This window comes from Mytilus edulis, chromosome 10 (assembly GCF_963676685.1).
Source record: "Mytilus edulis chromosome 10, xbMytEdul2.2, whole genome shotgun sequence".
Classification (NCBI taxonomy): Eukaryota; Metazoa; Mollusca; class Bivalvia; order Mytilida; family Mytilidae; genus Mytilus; species Mytilus edulis.
The window spans coordinates 28,099,873-28,120,127 of NC_092353.1; the positions used below are offsets into that span (position 1 = coordinate 28,099,873).

The 20,255-nt window shown below is 31.2% G+C and overlaps 1 protein-coding gene across 8 annotated transcripts in view; it reads left to right on the forward strand.

Annotated features, from left to right (window-relative positions):
- The window catches only part of LOC139490796 (suppressor of lurcher protein 1-like), a 387,332-nt gene that overhangs the window by 200,237 nt on the left and 166,840 nt on the right, over positions 1-20,255 (forward strand). For 5 of the 8 annotated variants that reach the window (XM_071277834.1, XM_071277829.1, XM_071277835.1 and 2 more), the window contains exons 1-4: positions 6,740-6,871; positions 9,172-9,303; positions 14,320-14,360; positions 16,062-16,113. The gene's annotated coding sequence lies outside the window, so the exon portion shown is untranslated. Of the gene's footprint in view, positions 1-6,739; positions 6,872-9,171; positions 9,304-14,299; positions 14,361-16,061; positions 16,114-20,255 lie in introns of those variants that run through there. The other 3 variants (XM_071277831.1, XM_071277832.1, XM_071277830.1) reach the window with 2 other exon arrangements.

A 20,255-nucleotide genomic window follows, 5' to 3' on the forward strand; every position in this document is an offset into this window, starting at 1 on the left:
ACTACTACTTTTATTTTTTCTATGTCCCTAATACGCTTCCGTAGACATCCAATTTGTGGTGTTAACCATAAAACTTATGTAGTGTCAATTTCATTGATCAACCTCATATCTCTATTGAAGTATGTTTTGCAAAAGGAACAGAGTGTGAACATTAACCTTAAATGTATGCTTAACTCAAACTTGTTTATTATTTAAAATTGAGAAAGGAAATGGGAAAAGTGTCAAAGCGACAACAACCCGACCATAGAGTAGACAACAGCCGAAGGCCACCAAATTTCCCGAAATGTTGAACAAAACGAACTTTTTATATAGAAAATATATCAGAACCTATTCAGAGTTTGTTAATATTTATCTTTTAGTTAAATACAAATCAACATATATGATAATTAACACCTTTGAAATACCAAAACATGTGGAAAAAGCGGCATAAATGGACAATGATTTGCGGCTAATGCATCTTGACCACCTTCTTCTCTAAATACTTTAAATCTGTATGCCTTAAAATTCCTATATTGAAAAAATTTACAAAGAAGGTGTAATTAATTGAAATGATTCACAATTTATAACCATTAAATTGTAGCGGATAATCTAAACTTTTTCTATTAATATGAATAATTCTAAACATAAAGTATTAGTGTTAACAAGACTCGACATGATATTCAACTATCTACGACAATCCTAAATCATATTAATGCAAGAGGAAGCAAAAAGAGTTGAATATAGAATATAACACATGGACTTTTTCTTTTTATGCCCCCGCAACTGAAAGCTGGGGGCATATTCTTTTACCCCTGTTCGTCAATCCGTCCCATTAAGGTTATATAGTTATTTAGCATAACTCCTCCTATATTTTGAATCCCAGGAAGTTTTCACTTTGCTTGCTGTGTGTACTTATATTGAAGGTGTGCATAACGTCAGGGTTTATTTTTTTTTTAATATTTGCTGTTTTGAGATAAAGATGAACTTTGACATTTTTAGGATATCATCGGTTAAAATGTTATAGTTATTTTGAAATAAAACTTTGCATCTGCGCGAGCATCAATTGTGTCTCCCAGACATAATAATATTTCAAGGAAAGTCCTACATTGACTTTGTTATAACACATGTATTTTAAAATGTAGTACGGGGGCATCACTTTGTCTAGTTTTGTTTATCATTTAAACAGAGAATGATGGGGAAATTTACACAGGATCAGTTAAAACAAATCCGTACGAACAAATACACAATGAATATAAAAGAAACAAGAAATAGTTTTGCATTTTATTTTAGTATATGTGCAATTGCTGTAATAGGGCTAGCTATCAGATGAGGGTTAAAACTACAGTGTAACAGCATATACTTTGTTTTTTTTACACTGGTATTAAATTCTGAAATGCATGAATTTCTATTGTGTGGATTTTGTATAAAACTACATCTCAGAAAAAATATTTTAGAAACTTTTGCAAGGCAACATCGAGAGCTTTGATGCACCTCAGATCCCCCTATCCGATTTTCGGTTGTGCCCATGTTACCCATGTTGTCTATATTGTGTTTTGTTGACTTTTTGGGGGAATTTTTTATGCTATGGCGTTTTGGGTTTCTCTTCTATCTGTGAGGTTGAAAAAAAGTAAAAACACAAAAATACTGTACTCCGTGGAATATTCAAAAAATTTCGTTTGTAGATAATGGTGGGGTAAAACCTGGTTTTATAGCTAGCTAAACCTCTCACTTCAAGTCATCTTGATATATTTCGTCTTTTAATAGGACAAAAACCGTCGACAATATTTGAACAAATTCTAAACTTTATCTTCTAGACGTCATATCAAACTTTTGATATAAAAAAAAACGTGCTCAAAATTAATAGCAATTTTTAATGTTATCTGGAGATTTCAGATTATTGAAGATTCCTTCAATGTTTTGATGCGTTATAGTATCCTTTCAGTGATTAGAATTGATAGAAAAGAAATGTTCATTTTTATTTTTCAGCTCCCTAGAAAATTCTGGTTCTATTTGGAATCACTATAATGTACGTATAATGGTTTATGGTTGATTCGTCAAAATAATGAAAGAACTATATAAAAACTGCATGGCCAATGATGGTAGGATTTACTTTTAGCAAAAAGTTACTTTAAGTCATAAAAGCTTACATAAATACTATGTTCATAAAAAAGCACTTATTCATAATCGAAGTGAGATCTTACATTAAAATGTCCATTTACATATTATATACATGGCTAAATGATTTACACTGATTGCACAGAATATAGTCCATCATCATCAAAGGAATGGTAACATAACGCACCAGTCTATATCCTAATTTTAGACTAAACGTTCAAATGAACACTGAAATAAATTTCTTCAACCCACGACTTTCATTCGGAAGTACCTATACCCACTTAGGAATGTACCAATTGCTTGGTATTCCCATATGGATTGGTTTTAGAGATTTATACTTTTCCAGACTATTTGATTACTTCTTTTCAATTATGGTGTGGTTCGTTTGGTCTTTGACAACATTGGTCAAAATTCAATTAATAATTCAAGTTATTGCTTGCCTTTGGTTTTCTTATTTTAAACACGCCTAGTAACGTTGCATAAGCAACAAGATGGTTACCACGTGTGTAGTAGGATCTGCTTATCCTCCTCGAGGACCTGAGGTCACCCATAGATTTTCGGTCTTTTGTTTTCTTTGCTGGGTTTTGTTTACTGCTGTTTGTCTTTTCGTCGTTTTTAGCTTTGTTTTTGTTGCACTTCAGTGTTTATGTTGTTCCTTTGTTTTCCTCTTATAGTTGATATGTTTTCTTCGATTTTTGTTTGTAATCCGGATTTGTTTTCTCTCTATCTTTTTACGACTTTTGAGCAGCAGTATACTATTGTTGCCTATATTTGCCATGGCATTATAGACTTTTGTATCTTCACCTCTCCTTTTCAAGTATAAAACTGACGTGAGGTACTTATCATGCAGTTTTTTTCAATTAATTGAAACAATTTTATCGATATTGTAATGATATCCTAATGAATTTATGAAAATAAAATTTATGAAAAAAGGCGTTTACAGGCGAAACCATTATCTAGCTTAATATATTATATTCCTTTGCTAGTGTTTATCAGACCTCAAAGTCAATATTTCTAAAAATGAAACAAAATCTCTGAATCAATGTTCTACTCTTACAGCAACAAAACTGAAACTTTATTTTTTCACAGATTTACACTTATATTTTTATATGCCTCAATTGTACAAACAAAATGGGTTTTTTTAACTGAAAAAATGGTGTTATACTCATTTGGCAAGTGTTGACATATATAAAAAAAATATATAACGTTATAAAGTTACAAAAATAAATAAGCTGAAAGTCTTATTTACCTCTTCAATTTATAGCCACGCGTAGTATTTGTTCCAAAAGGAATAACATAAAAACATATGGAAGATATAGCATAATGTTATTTTTTTCAAATCCTAATAAACTATAGTCGACGCCGAAACACGGCAGCTAGAGAAAAAAATATTGATGTACTTGCGTTTGCAGACGAAATATTTATCATGTTTATTAATAACCAGCAGCTTTTCGTGCATACTCTGATAGTTTGGTATTTTCATTTAAGATTTACACCATTATTTCATCACGTATCATTGATTTAACGACCGAGTACATATAAACTCAACCAACAAAAAATAGTAAATCACAGTAATTGGAAGCCCCAAGAAATGTTAGAAATGTTTTTTATATTTGCTAGATATTATTTATTGTCATATACATTATTCAAAAAATTAATTTGCATTTCCCCCCTTGGGAATTAATCAAGGAATTATGTTTATTTCGGTGTCTTGTAATTTTATTTTTTTGGTCTATTGTTTTAAGATTGAGAACTTTCATTTTCACCATTAAAAGCATGTCGAAAAAAGTGGGTTGCAACATTGAGAAAAAAGGAACACGAAAACGATAAAACCTTATGACAAAACAATAAATAAAAATCAAGTATGCCAGACAGAAACCCACCATAATTACCCTGTGTGCCAGACAGAAACCGACCATAATTACCCTGTGTGCCAGACAGAAACCCACCATAATTACCCTGTGTGCCAGACAGAAACCCACCATAATTACCCTGTGTGCCAGACAGAAACCCACCATAATTACCCTGTGTGCCAGACAGAAACCGACCATAATTACCCTGTGTGCCAGACAGAAACCGACCATAATTACCCTGTGTGCCAGACAGAAACCGACCATAATTACCCTGTGTGCCAGACAGAAACCCACCATAATTACCCTGTGTGCCAGACAGAAACCGACCATAATTACCCTGTGTGCCAGACAGAAACCGACCATAATTACCCTGTGTGCCAGACAGAAACCGACCATAATTACCCTGTGTGCCAGACAGAAACCGACCATAATTACCCTGTGTGCCAGACAGAAACCGACCATAATTACCCTGTATGCCAGACAGAAACCGACCATAATTACCCTGTGTGCCAGACAGAAACCGACCATAATTACCCTGTGTGCCAGACAGAAACCGACCATAATTACCCTTATATATTTGATCAGTTTTCATATCTTGCTGCCAGTGTGTCGACCAGTCAAATTTTAGAAACTGCTATACAATTTATTGATGTGGTCGTTGTTAATGTCGTGTGTTTCCGATGATTCCTGCAAAGAATTCCGCTCAAGCCATTGCTAACTATAGGACCGTCTTTAACTTGCAGTGAGATGAGAGTTTTGTGTGTTGGAAGACCTCACTTTGACTTTGAGATAAACAACAGCAATAAAAACACTATTTTGTTGATTTATGTGTGCTTTTGTTGAGCATTTACTGAATTGCGTCATGAATTGATACCCCATATCATTTGCTTTTCTATCATGACGAATCTATGGAAAAAAGGTAATCATGTCTATAGCAATTTGAGACACCGATAAACGATGGCTATCTTCCAATTTGTAATGACGATCGTAGAAGTCGTTAAAACCAATCTAGAAGACACAATGTGTTTTTATTTCCAATAAAGCAACTAGTCGTTAGACTTGATAAAATCATTTATGATATAAAATACATGATGTTAGGCTTCTGTGACTTATCTGAGACAACGAATTGTATAGGAATACATTATTTTTCTTTACTTTTATTTACTTTTCTACATTGGCTAGAGGTATAGGGGGAGGGTTGAGATCTCATAAACATGTTTTACCCCGCCGCATTTTTGCGCCTGTCCCAAGTCAGGAGCCTCTGGCCTTTGTTAGTCTTGTATTATTTTTATTTTAGCTTCTTGTGTACAATTAAGAAATTAGTATGGCGTTCATTTTAGCTGCACTAGTAAATATTTGTTTAGGGGGCAGCTGAGGGACGCCTCCGGGTGCGGGAATTTCTCGACATTGAAAACCTGTTGGTGACCTTCTGCTGTTGTTTTTTCTATGGTCGGGTTGTTTTCTCTCTGACACATTCCCCATTTCCATTCTCAATTTTATTATACTTGTTTTCCAACTTATAGGGAAAATATAAAAGATTAGTATTTCTCCGGCGTTAAGTTTTGACTGTCTAGGAAGCACCGTTTTTTGTTTCAGTGGCAGTGTCTGTATGTGGAAAATACAACCTAAACTTAGATTTTCTTTAAAGGTTTTGTAACAAAAGATTTTTTTTGTTCTTCCTTGGTGAGCAGTTATTTTTCCTGAAACATTGTAAAATGATGCTTTCATACAACTTGGTAATTTCCTTATACTGATTGGTAACAACTGTCTTCAGTTCTATGATTTCTGTGGTCTGGCGTTTTAAAATGGTCTCAATTTCAAAAAGTCTACCATTTTAGTTTTGATAAAGCTGAGTAGTTGGATTAATGAAAAGAAATAAAATCGCATAAAATGCACTAAGAATATAGTATTCTAAACGTTTCAGGAAAAAGTAAAATCACAAAAATACTGAACTCAGAGGAAAATTCAAAACGGAAAGTCCCTAATCAAATGGAAAAATCAAATGATAAAACACATTAAACGAATGGACAACAACTGTCATATATTCCTGACTTGGTACAGGCATTTTCAAATGTAGAAAATGGTGGATTGAACCTAGTTTTATAGCGCTAAACCTCTCACTTGTATGACAGTTGCATCAAATTCCATTATATTTACAACGATGCGTGAACAATTATTCAAATGCATGTAGACCACAATATAGATATAATTGTCTGATTTATGAATTTATATACTACAAATGTAGTATTGTGATAAAATATTTAACAGACAAAAGGTCTAGATAATTTTGAGACTTTTTTCATACGTTTAGTCATACAGTATGATATGTCACTCTGTCAATACTATAAGGATCCCATTAGTATGATAAGCTTGTTAGCTTTCTGTGGTTATCCTTGGGTTACTCTGAGACAATAGAGGTAGTATAAAGTCACAACCATTCAGGCGCGGATCCAGAGGGGGGGGGGGGGGTTCCGGGGGTTGGAACTCCCTTTTTTTTTGACGATCAATGCATTTGAATGGGGACATATAATATTGGAACCCCCCCCTTTGTCCTGGGTTAGGAACCCCCTTTTTAAATTGGCTGGATCCGCCCCTGCGGGAACAAAGCACTGTATCATCAACATATGTGGCTAATGATTGCTGTATTGTGAATATTTCATTAAAATCGGAAAATTTAAAAAAAAAAGTTTTTGGCAATGTTTTATTTTTATTAAATATTTGAGAGAATTTCCGAATGGTGAAACATTGCATATTCCGATATTGATTAATTTTAACCTCTTTCCCATGTTTCCCGCCAAATGTCACTTCATCAACAAATTGAACAATGATGCTGGTGATATCGATAATGATAATGACGAGAAAGTTTACTGTTAAAGCTAAACAAGAATTACACAAAGTTATCATCTTCACCATGTTTTCAAAAGGCAGAGTATGATAAGATAAAAATACATGAATGTAAACCATTTTTTGCTCCGTTCTCCTTTTGAATTATCTCCCCTATTTGCTTAGATCAGAGAGACCATTTTAAAGCATTATTTACAGGGGCGGGTCCAGGTAAGGGCGTAATGGGCGTACGCCCCCCCCTTTAAAAAAAAATAAAATAAAAAAAAAATAAAAAAACTATCGTTATAATCTGCTAGTATTGTATTGAATGATGGCAATTTATCATATTCATTAATTAAACACATACTCTGATTTCTTTTTATACTGATTCCCCAATTTGATGGGTCATCATCAACCGTAAAATTTCGTTTCTCGGAGTCCGGCGTGTTCGACTCTGCGATTAGTATCCATTGTTGTTGATGTGATAAAGAATTCGCAAAGATGTCGATGTCAAAAATCCACGTAAAATGGTTCTTATGAATCCACTCTAGTAATTGAAAATGAGAGTCCGTCAGTATTTTTTTGTGTTCATTTTAGGTTTTGCGTCAAGGTACATGTATACTAGAAATATGTATATTTCCACATTAAAGCAATACTCAGAACGAAAGAACTTTATTCTTCGGTGTTTATTTGTCTTGTATCATGTGTGTCGTTCAACGAAACCTGAACTTTATCAAAAATAGAGGGATTACTTCATAATTTGATGAAATTCAGGAGCTTCTGAGCTTCCCCATGGACCCTCAACCGTAATCACGCCTCTCGTTCATAAAATCCTGGCCTAGGTATTGAAATGTTAAGTTACTCCTTATACCCTTGAGTTTGGAATTTCTCGTTATTGGTCTACTGCTGTTAAGATCCATCCAATCATTTTAATATACCATAGACAATTAATGGAGAAAACTCGGCATAAAAAATGTCACACCCTGACACTTTAACTATAAAATATACATGCTCCAAGTCAGGAACCGTTACATTAGTGCAATTCTCTATTATTTTATGTTTTTAAGCCAAAAAAGGTCCAAAAAATTTTTCGCCTCGCTTCGCTCGGCGAAATATTTTATTCTACGCCACCCCTTTCAAATATCCTGGACACGCCCCTGATTTATTAACTAATACTATACAGATGTAGTTCCAAATTTTTGTTAATGAATAACTAAGTCTGCTAAGAACTGAAGTGTCTCTTATTATGTACAGGATCTGCATTATCTGGACTGTACAGGGAAAATGATATTTCATTTATCTTGCGGTTCAACATGCCACAGTATGAAGCACTATTCAATTCCTCATCCAAACTTTGTCTTTATGGGAAATTAAAAAATAATTGTCAGTCTGAGGAATTTTAAATTGCAATAATTTTATACATAGGCAGTTACTCTCAAAATTTAGACTAAGTGATCATTCCCTAGGCATTGAATTAGGAAGGTTCAGAAACATTCCAAGAGCACAAAGATTATGTAAAAAATGTGAAGTCCTAGATGATGAATTTCATTTCTTTTTGTATTGTGACATTAACATATCTTTGCGTTCTAATCCTTTTGCTTATCTGAAAGACTATGTACCATTATTTCAACATCTTGATGCATTCAATAAACTTAAACACATTCTAAACCCCATCCCTGAACTTGTTTGTCATATTGGAGTCTTCATTAAACAGTCTTTAGAACTGAGGGAGTCAGACCCGTGTCAGGTAAGGTTATGATGGTGTTTTTTACATACATTTATAATTGAACTCCAATGTTCTATTATTCTATATATATTGTATTGTATTATATTGTATTTCATTGTATTGCATTGTATTACATTGTATTTCATTGTATTGCATTGTATTGTATACAATTACTGTTTGATTGTATTGCTTGACCCTCATTGGTGTAATTTTCCAATTAAGATTGTTATTATTATATATTAAGCACTGAACATTATCAGCTATATTTAGAGCCAGTGCCAAAATGTAGTAGCCTGTGCTACTTATTTTCTTAACCCTTGCATTTACATGGTAAACTTCTAATGTTGACTTTGTACCTAACTAATATTGGTATATTTATCTCCTAAAATTCTCATACAGTGTATTACTAAAAGGATATAATATCAAGAATTTAGCAGAATGATCAAAGGATAGTTATAAAATGACTTGCTGTATAGTATATGGCTGGCCATGACAATGGCATGACATCCTCTCTTCAACATAAGTAATCACAAGTATATATCATAGCTTTTGTGAAGTCAGATTTCACACTGACATGATGTAAAGGATCAAATCAAATAAAAAAAAACAACATTGTGTACTGCACAACACATAGCATATTGATACATGTATCTACAATATCATATTTAATTGCAGGTAACCTGATAATGGTACATTAGACGAAGAAGATGTGACTTTGTTTCAGATGTGGTACTGTACATAGCTGTTTGGGTAACATAGATGGTAGACATCACTCAATGTTGTGTTACAATAGCCATGGTCTTCTTGGTATGCACATATTATAGTCGTATCATATTCTGTGATTTTAGCTAGGGTGCACTGTATATTTTTATGTCGTTATATAATATACATAAATGTGTTCTTGCTTTGATATTGTTTGTTGTGATCTGCATGGTTGTGATATATGTAATGCATTGTTAAGAAGTATAATGTTGAAATAACAAAACTAAGTTTCATTTGAAATATCTTGTCTTGGCTTTGAATGACCAAATACTTACCAAAATAATGCATTAAAATTTTGTTTCTTTTTTAATTTCTAACCATAAAAATCCAAGTGTATGGCTAAAGGGAATTAACTCTAACTTTTTAGCTGTCAATTATTTTCAATTTCTCAAAATTTAGAGTAAACAATCTGCTTTCTGATTATATGTAACACAAATATGTCCTAATAAAGGTCAATTATTATTTATGTCCTTATGTTCGATTAATAATCATTAAATCTTCTGAACAAGATCAAAGCTATGACAAGATTTTTCATCATGAATCTTAAGTTAATGTTTGCACTGAGCCAGTGAAGCTGTGGAAATGTAAAACTCGGTTCAATAACAAAATGGCATATAGAGTGATTTATTTATTCATGATTAGATTTGTTGAGGATGCACATCAGTAGACAATCTTATTAAATTCTACTAAATTATCTAACTAAATAACAATGCTTTTCTATCATTATTTTACATCAGTTTAGCTTTTCCACACCTTTTGTCTAGATGGTATTTTCAAGATAAATAAACATGCATGTTTATCGTCAGCCAATTTTCTGTTTAATGTTGTATAAAATAAATCAGGTTGGTGTTGGTAAGTACATAAATCCTTTATGTCGTAAGTTTGTTGTTTGGTTTAAATGTTTTACAAATTATATTAATTGTTAAACTGTGGATACATTAGTGATCATAAATATATTAGTTGGATACCAATTTTTGTGGGAAGAGGGGAACGACCAATTTAAATGATTAAGGAATTGCAAATTTTCTTATGGAATGTATGCAGACTGCACCAAACCTTCAAATTGAATATACACAAATATGCAAGTTTTCTTCAATCCACAAAAATTGAAACCCATAAAAATAAACGAATCCACAGTATAGTATATATATTTCTTAAAAGGGAGATTTTAAAGAAGTGAATAGATTAAATTTTATGCATTGATTTATTTTACCCTTGAAATCAGTTGGACATGATTTAAAAAAAAAATGGAGAGAAAAGACTGAAAGATATGTAACCTTAAGTTTAGAAGCCAAACAAATTTAGTTTTATATAAGTGGACACTGGAAAATTACCTTTGGGAACTATTTAATACGTTTATTGATAAAATGATAAGTAATGGAACAGATGGTGGAAATTAAAATAATAAAGTTGAATTATTTTTCAATATTTCGAGGAGTTGAAGGACCATAAACTATGACAATGTCACAAAATGTTTTTGGATATTAAAATGAAAGCATACCATTATACTTTCTTTATATGCTTTTCAATTCATGAGCAAACCTTTGATACTACTAAGTTATAAAAACAGAACCAAACCTTTCATAATTTTTACAAGTAAATTAAAATAACTTCCCATGTGCTTTCGGAATTGCCATGTATCCTAGAAGGTATTATCTATAAATAGAAAGAATTCTGAGGTTTCAATTTTTAAAATTATAGACATTAATCCACTACACCAACCTTACAACATAACCAAACAAAACCCATATAGGATCGTCTAGAGATCAAAATAGGAATTTTGTTTGATGAAAATAAATATTAAAACTGAATTTTAATTTTATTTGTGTAGATTATGTCAGCAATTTTTTTAGGAGTTTGTACATGAACTAAGTGTTAATTTTGTCTCTTAAATCAAATTTGTATTACAGAGAGGTCTAGTGTGCTTTGCATTAACTTGTGCATTTTTTTTTATTGAAAATCTGAGAGTTTCTTTTCATGGTTAAAACCCATCTCAAACATGCTCCTTTGTTTTTACAAAAATATCTAGACAGATTAAAAAAAAACTATCAGTAGTAAATTGTCTGTATGGTAGTATTAGTTTCATGCCCTATAACATTTTAAGTTGTTAGCAATATTCTTATCCTTAAAAAATTATTGGTCTCTTATCTCCAGCAGACTTCCTTGTGTTGTCTCATCTATGAAAATTTAATGAGCATCTAAAACACATAAAATAAAACACCACAAATAATTCTTGATTAGAAAAGGGGTCTGGCTTAATTGACATAATTAAATTCTGTTTCATGTTCAACACACTAAATTTATACAATTCCTCAAATCTAGGTTTTATCTCATGAAATATTAACAGTAAATTAAGCTAGTCACATAAACTTAATTGTAAATTTGTTGAGAAAACCTAGAGTTATTTCCCCTTCAGTGATAAATTTTAATGTCAAATCTTAACAGCAGTTAAAATGAGAAGTTTAGAGTAATTTCCTGCGAGACCATTAAACGACAGTTTTGTTAAAAAGCAGTATTTTATTATCATGTTAAGTTGAGCAGGGAAGTTTCCAAAAGATGTATACTATTAATGGTTACAGTTAGACATTGAGAAAATAGTAAATGTTAATGGAAGTCTATTTAATGGTCTGTTAAATTTTAAGAGGCTTATCAAACATGATTAACATTAGTTTATGATTTGTTTTAATGCTTTATTATTGATTTGATATTATTTTGTCCTAAATCTGTTCAATGTAGGATATATTCAACCCCAGAGTGAAGGAAATTGTTTTATGCAAGAAAGAACTAAGTCTATCCATCAGTAAGATATGAAAAAAAAACCAAAAAAGATATATTTTTGCTCTGGATAATAACTTTGATATAGTAAGATGCTTCTGTCTAAGTTTCTTCTAAATATTCTTAATAATTTTATAGATGTCTTTAATAACTTTAACCGCAGGTTGTTCCTTAATGATGATATTCTTTTTTAATCTAAGTTCATTTATATGTTTTGGAGTTTAGTATGAAGTCCATTTTCACTGAACAAGTACACATTTTTTTTGGGGGGGGCAGCTGAGGCCTTCCTCAATGTTCTTAATTTTCTTGCTGCATTGAAGACCCATTGGTGTCCTTCAGATGTTTTCTGCTCTTTGGTTGGGTTGTTGTTTCTTTGACACATTCCCCATTTCCATTCTCAATTTTAATGATATGTCTGTTTGCTATGTCCTTGTCACTTAAGAGAAAAATAATTATCTTATTAATTCATATTCAATTAAATTAATTTAAAAATGAACTAACAGTATTGTACTATAATGAAATAAATTTCTGAAATGAATTATGAATTTATGCAACATTTCTTGCTCATTTCAAATTTTAAAATAGCTATTTCCACTTCATTCTGTTGCTTATTTTCATTTCAATTATGAGATATCCTCACTTTCTTGGGTAAATCATGAAACAAACATTAGGATAAAAGAAATGAAGAAACCTCTTTGAGTTTCAAGAAAGTATTAACAACTGATTACAATGTTAAATGTAATATAAATGAGAATTTCTATAAGATAAAAACAAATGGTTTATTTCAGTTTCTCTGCACAATTATCACATTATTTTTTTAATTGTTAAAAATATCAAATCTTAGGGCTGGCTTGAAGAAATTGTTTCCAAAAATGTTATGGCTGTGTTGTAGAAAATGGGAATAGTATTGGATTTTGGGGTTTCATTTAAAAGATATTTAAAAATATCAAAACCAATGTAATTTCTATGGTAAAAATCAGATTTTCAAAAGTCATCTTATAACCACAAGGTCAAGCACTTGCATGAAAGACCACTTTTATTTAAGACCTTTATTCTCCACATCTGTGTTCTGACAGTCAAGAAGAGCCAATTAGAAGTTCAATGTAGTGCTCACCTTTTGAAGTCTAATATATCAAGCAAGGCTGTCATTTCAAGGATGAGGAAAGAGGATTATTAAAATGTGTTAACAAGTGAAATATAGACTAAGGCTCTGTGTTGAATGCATACTTTGACTTAAAATGGTGTACTTTTTACAAATTGTGACAATGGATGGAGAGTTCTCTCATAAATTGGCACTCATACCACACCTCTTTGTATCTATAAATATGTTTTTTGCATCCTGATGTCCAAGTATGAATGTGAGAACAGTATAGAAAATCTTCACCTCTTTGTCCATATGTCCCTAAATGGTTATGCTTTATATTATGTGTTATTCCCAGCAGCTGTAATAAATAATGTCTGTAACAATTTGGTCACTATGACTTACACTTGACATTTGATAAGTTTTTTTTTCAATGAAGAAGGATGCTTAGAAATTTTACTTAGTATGTCAGAGTTTCAAAGATACGTACTCCACTATCAAAATCCATTTACACAATACAACACGAACAGAAAACTTAGGTTATCATGACCTATATTTGTAGCTTGAGTGACTGACTTTGGTTTATATTAATTTGTCTTTATATCTATCTTTACCAATAGTGGACTGGTATATTGGTGAAGTTGAGTCATATAAAGAACCCAATATACTCTTAACATTTTGAACACTATGACCTTGATATAATGCTTGCGTTGCGTTGTGTTATATCAAGTAGATATAGGAAGATGTGGTGTGAGTGCCAATGAGACAACTCTCCATCCAAATAACAATTTAAAAAGTAAACCATTATAGGTCAATGTACGGCCTTCAACACAAAGCCTTGGCTCACACCGAACAACAAGCTATAAAGGGTCCCAAAATTACTAGTGTAAAACCATTCAAACAGGAAAACCAACGGTCTAATGTTCACATTTTGGTTTGTGGTAATCTGGGACATTTTAACACATTTTTTTCTTATATTTAACAGTTCTTTTACATTTTCTGCAACACTGCCATTGTTTCATACTTGTCTGGATTATTGAAATTTTCTATTTTAAAAGACACTTAGATTTAATTTTTGAGATTGTGCTAATATTTTAATTAAACCCAAAGCTCAAAGAATTTTCCAGTGAAATTGAGTTTTCAAAAATATCCGTAATAATTGGTGTGTATAATTGTTTTTGTTAGTTGATTGTTGTTGTTTACAGTCTGTGAAGTGAGTAACAGTAAAGATACAGAACTTTATCAGGTAAGATTATCTTTATCACATGTTTGTTACTTATCTGAAAAGTATTTCTTGTGCTTGAAAAATACAAATTTGAAAACATATTTGTTGACCCAATTGTTGTCTTTAAAATTAATAATACTTTGATTTAAAAAAAAAAAGGTGTCCTTGACCTCATTTTCAGGGTTCAAATACTTACATATTGATCATAAAGTTTCTTGTTTGGGAAAGTTTGCAGTTACATGTACTATACTAGATACAATTGTATAAGAAGATGTGGTATGAGTGCCAATGAGACAACTCTCCATTCACATACCAATCTATAAAAGTAAACCATTATAGGTCAAAGTATATGGTCTTCAACACTGAGCATTGGCTCCTACAGAACAGCAAGCTTTGAAGGGCCCTAAAATATTACTAGTTTAAAACCATTCAAACGGGAACACTAACAGTCCAATCTATATAGATAACAAGAAAAGAGAAACACTTATGAACCACATCAACAAATGACAACTACGGAACATAGATTCCTAATTTAGGACAGGCTCAAACTAATGCAGAGGGTTTAAACCTTATATAATTATATTTAACTCTGTCAGAATGTTGTTCTTCGTTCATTGACCAATGTTGAGTTTTCTAAATGCATGTAGTTAAAAACCTTTATCTCAAAATAATTTTTTTTCATTTATAATCATGTAGGCAAGACATTTCAAAATGTCTCCTGTCAAAATGTACACTTAATAAGAATAAAAGTAGATGTGGGATATTCATTATTGTGACAGCCATACAACAACAAAATCATATAAAATATACATTTGATGAAAGATTGCTGAAATTTCAATACCAGTTTTCATTTCATCTTCTCATTTGCCTCTTTTCCAAGGTTTGTTTGTCTGTCTGAAATACATTTGATGCTCTGAGTCGCAGCTGTTTTATACTTATTTGACCAATTTGTGATCTAATTGCATTAGTTGATCTAAGCTAGGAGTTCCTAGTAAAAAATACACCTAATGGCAATGTCTTCATTATAAAACTTGAAAGAATATCTGTTTTATTAAGTTACCAATGATATACATGAGACTTTTCATTAAAGAAATTGTTAAAAAAAGTCCGGTTGGTTATTGTTAAGTCTAACCAATCAATGCTTATTTGTCAATTATAGACATGTTTTTATATCACTTATGGACATTTTCTCATCTTGATGACATTCTAACCTTATCGTTATTCCCCATTGATGTCGTTTTTATTCACGTTTATCTGTTCCCTAGTATAAAATCAAATTTGGTAATCTACTAGATTTCACTATACTGTCTTGTTTAGTGTCATTCAACTTGGGATTCAATTTTCTTCATTTTACTCCCGGTGGCCAACGGAATAGTGTCATGCATTTGAAGGAGTTAATTTCTTTATTTGGAAACGTGTAGTTGCATATTGGTTAGAAAGGAAATAACAAAATACTTGGAACGTTGATTGACGGTGAAAGTTTGCATTGGCTTGGATTAGGTCGTGTAATGTCTTTTTATCAGCGTTAGCAATCTTTATCAATTATTGACGAACAATAGAATCGTATCGTTTGATATCGTCAGTACAATCAAGTCTCATTTTTACTACATTGGAATGCAGTGATGTGAACGAGAGCTGATTTACTGTGAGAGGATTGTTTTTAAAAGTGATTAAGATTTCTTCATCCTTGAACACGTTTTTAACCTTATATAATTGTTACAGATAATGGCGTTAGGATTCTAGCAGAGAAGAAAAGCAAAAAAAAATATATAAGGTCAGTTGATTTTGTTAACCTTTATTTATTTTCTCCGCTATATTTGATAGTGAAAATATTGAATATATTTGAAATATTGCATGTCTTTATGACATTTTATTTCAGAATTGAAAAAAAGTTATGAAATTTTAACTGATGAATTTGATTGGAATACAATATAGATTATTGATTTTAGCATGTTACAAGCCTTAAAATTGACAGTATAATTATACTGTATGTAATGGTGAATAGTGTAATTTTGAATTCCAGAGCAGTAATTACGAACAAAGTAAATATGTATTGAATATAAGAAACCATTGATTTATAATCCCATGTACCTATTGAAAAACCAATTTAAGGCAGAAATAATTTCTACGAAAGCTAAGGATAAAACATATATACAGGCTATAATATATCAATTCGTAATTTCTTTTGAAAAAGAAGTTGGTTAAATACAGTAATTACAAATGTTTCATCTGAGAACATAAAACATTTTACAACAGTATCTTGAATGTAATAGCTGGTTCTCTTTTACAAGAGTGGTTTGTAAAGGGTTGAGTAATAGAGGGAAACAAAAACTGATATAAGAGGTCCTTATTCAAATAAAAAGTAGGTAATGCCAATACAGTTTATAGAAGCTTTTTGAAACTATGGTTTATTTAAATCCAATTTAGTCCATTAAATAGCTAACAATATACCTTTCTTTTTCTTGACCAGTTTTTCTTCAAAAGCATACAATTTTGGAAGAATTGTTTGCTGCTTAAAATTGATAAACATATTTATATGAATGGCAAGATATGATGTCAATGAGACTGTAAACCAAAGGTTCAGATAGATGGGAGTTTTGAATAAAATAAAAAAGTAGATCTTTATAATTTGCAAATATGTAGTTTCTATCATGCTTTTTTAACAAATATGATAAAAATTATAGGTCACATGTTTTTTTTTTTCAAACTACAGGTTATTGCAAAATAGTCAGATTATGAATAGATTATACAAGAAAAATCCAACTTTGTCAATTGTATGATAGAAAAAAAACTAAATGATAAAACTTTAAGATAAAATATGAGAAGATAGCTCTCCTTATGTTTCATTCTTAAAATAAAAATTATTGTCACAGGACTCGTTTTCTTGCTCAAAAAAGGCAAATTTCTAACACATTCCTGTACAAAAGTTACTTTATCTGAGTAGTCTCCCCTTATATGGCAAAGTTTTATTAAATTAGATCAAACAAACAAAACACTTGTATTTGTAAAATCAGTAGATTATAAATAAAGATAAATCACAAATTCCTTTCTCAAAATGTGTATGTTCATCAAAGATTTGTTTTCAATTTGATAGTTTTCTGCAATTTTATAATCCAAGATGACAGAAGTCACCCAATCTACGTTAAAAAAATATCTCAAACAAAAAAATGACAACTTACAGTCTTTAACAACTAATAAGTTTCAATATGTTAGTGGTTTATACATGAGTTTGTAATTTTGTATTTTGTAAGTAGAAATAACAGGTTGTTAACTTAACCTGATTTAGCAAAGGAATTTTAAGAGACCATTTGAAAATTTAATAATTTTTGTTAGAATGTTTATTTGAAGAAGTTATAATGATAGAAAGCAGTTAGTCTGATCTGCTCAGCTGCTGATTTTTCAACCAGTTTGATTTTTAGATTTATAAAATATATTTTGTTACATAGACCTGTAATTATTTAAAGTGAGACTTATTCAAGATTTTAACAATAATAACAATTTCAGAATATTCTTGTTAGAAATTTATTTCTGCTAAATTTATAATGGTTGCATGTAATTTACATCCATCTGAAAAATAGTCTGAAAAATAATCGCAGTTATGTATATTTTAACAGAATGTGAAATTGTATACTACATAAACACTTTGATTTGACTTTTTCTTTGATATTATTGATAGCATTGAATCTATAATTTTATATAAAAGTGATCTAAAGCGAGTGTTTTCCCTCGGTATGTCTTTGTCTATAAGTTTCCGTGACTAAAGATAATTGCGGTATTACAACTCTAACTATAAAAAGTATCTATCGATGATTGTACTGTCAATCAGAGGATATCATATCTGAGATATGGCCATTGTTTTCAGACAAAAAATAATAATTCAAGAGATCATATACTGAATCATATCTCGGTTGTATACTCCCATTGTGTGATTTTCTTACATTTGTTGCAATGAGAAGCAAATTCTTTCATTCTTTAAATGAAATTGCTTTTAAATTGAGTTTCGCAGCTTCATTTTATGACTTCTGAGGTAGTTTTGTTGGAGGTTCCATGGCCATGATGATATATCAAATATAAATTATGAAAGGATTTACAGTTATAGGGCTGTCATTCATGGTGCATTTGTGATCTGTCTAAGGATAGAACATTCTGATATGCCTCTTGACTTTGATTAGAACAGTAGATATAATGAGTTCTTTACTTGCCATTAATAGATGAACTAAAATCTATTTTAGGCTGAGTTAATCCAAAAGTTTCTGTATTTAGATTACACTTATCAAAGGAAAAATAAACTTGAATTTGAACAAGGTGAACCAACACCTGAAGTGGTTATCGTGCGGTTGGGTAATAGTGGGTGGATACCGAAAAGTATTCACAGTTGTCTTTCACTATAGATAAGTAAAATAAAACAATAAAGACAACACCCATCAATTACCTCATGGTAAGAGTTTATTCTGGTCGACATGTTTCACCAACAAGGGTGGCGTCTTCAGGACAATATTACACATGAAATCAAACAGCGAAGTACAAATTTTGCGGTTGTGTGCTTCGCCAAACAATAGAGGTTGTTCATTCTAGATATAAATAGAAAGTGAAAGTAGAATAAGAATATAGTATAGTTATACGTGAAAGTAAGTCAATAAAGTTATTAAAGATGTGATTAGCTGCTCTTCTTACACGTCTGTGTAGTTGATCTCATGGAGGTTTCTAGTGGTAATATTATAGAAATGATGAAAATAAATAAGATCATAAAATGTCAGTTCATTTCCAAATTGGACAACACCCCACTGACAATCCCATACCAATTCAACTGGAAAAATAAGTTAGAATTATGGAGATTTCACTATTTATGAGTTCTTAAACTAGAAATAGGAAACCCACATTTTAACAAAAACTTCCATAAAAACCATTCTTAAAATACTATTAAAGTTCAAATGTAATTAATTCATTTTAAATGAAGATAGTCTTATGTATCTCTTCAGGATTTGTTTAAGAAGAGACAAATCTGATTTTGTAAAAATAGTCATCCTATGGAAACAAAAACCAAAAATAATTCAAGACTGATACCATCAAGAAACTTGAATTTGGCAGCATATTTGTTACATTTGAAGAAACATTAGATGTGTTTTTCAACAATAATCGGCATTCATGTGGGAACCATATGTACCCCCCTTTTTGCTGACTTCATTGTTCCTTTATTCTGATGAGGCAATGCAAACTTTATACAGGAGCTTTTCAGGAAGAAAATAAATATGCTAGCTTTAACTTCACATTCTACTTTATATATGATGTCATCTATCTAAATAATTGACAGTTAGATGGTAATTTTGAAGGCACATATCCCATTGAAATTCATAATACGAGATACATTGTACCACTGCTGCTAGCTAAACTATTGAAACAAAGGTTAACAGTAGTAAAGTCGACATTCTTTTCAATAACTGATCATGCTCAACACATGCACAATCATCTCCAACTGATGTCACATCAATGGTGGCATGCATATAAATTCCAATGGATTCAAATTATTGTCTTGAATCTCAATTGTAATCTGTTACGCTTGCTTTTGCTTGTTGCTGAAATCTCTGTTCTGTCTTAGTATTATTGTTCACCAAATATAATTTCTGTCAAACATTTTCTTTTGTTGAATCAGAGTTATACATAGGTGCTATATTTGAGTATTGCACTTAGTCCTTTTGTTTTCAAATTTACACTATAACTTATGGATTCCAATGAGGATAAATTATTGTCTCCAATCAATACTCATTCCATCATACAAATATTACTGAAATATCTTTGGTTCAGAATTGTTGTACACCAAAGATTATTTTTGCAAATCATATTCCTTTATTGAACATTCTGATCAGAAACCTTTGGGCCTCTAATTTATATTGGAATTAACTTTATCATTCAAATGTT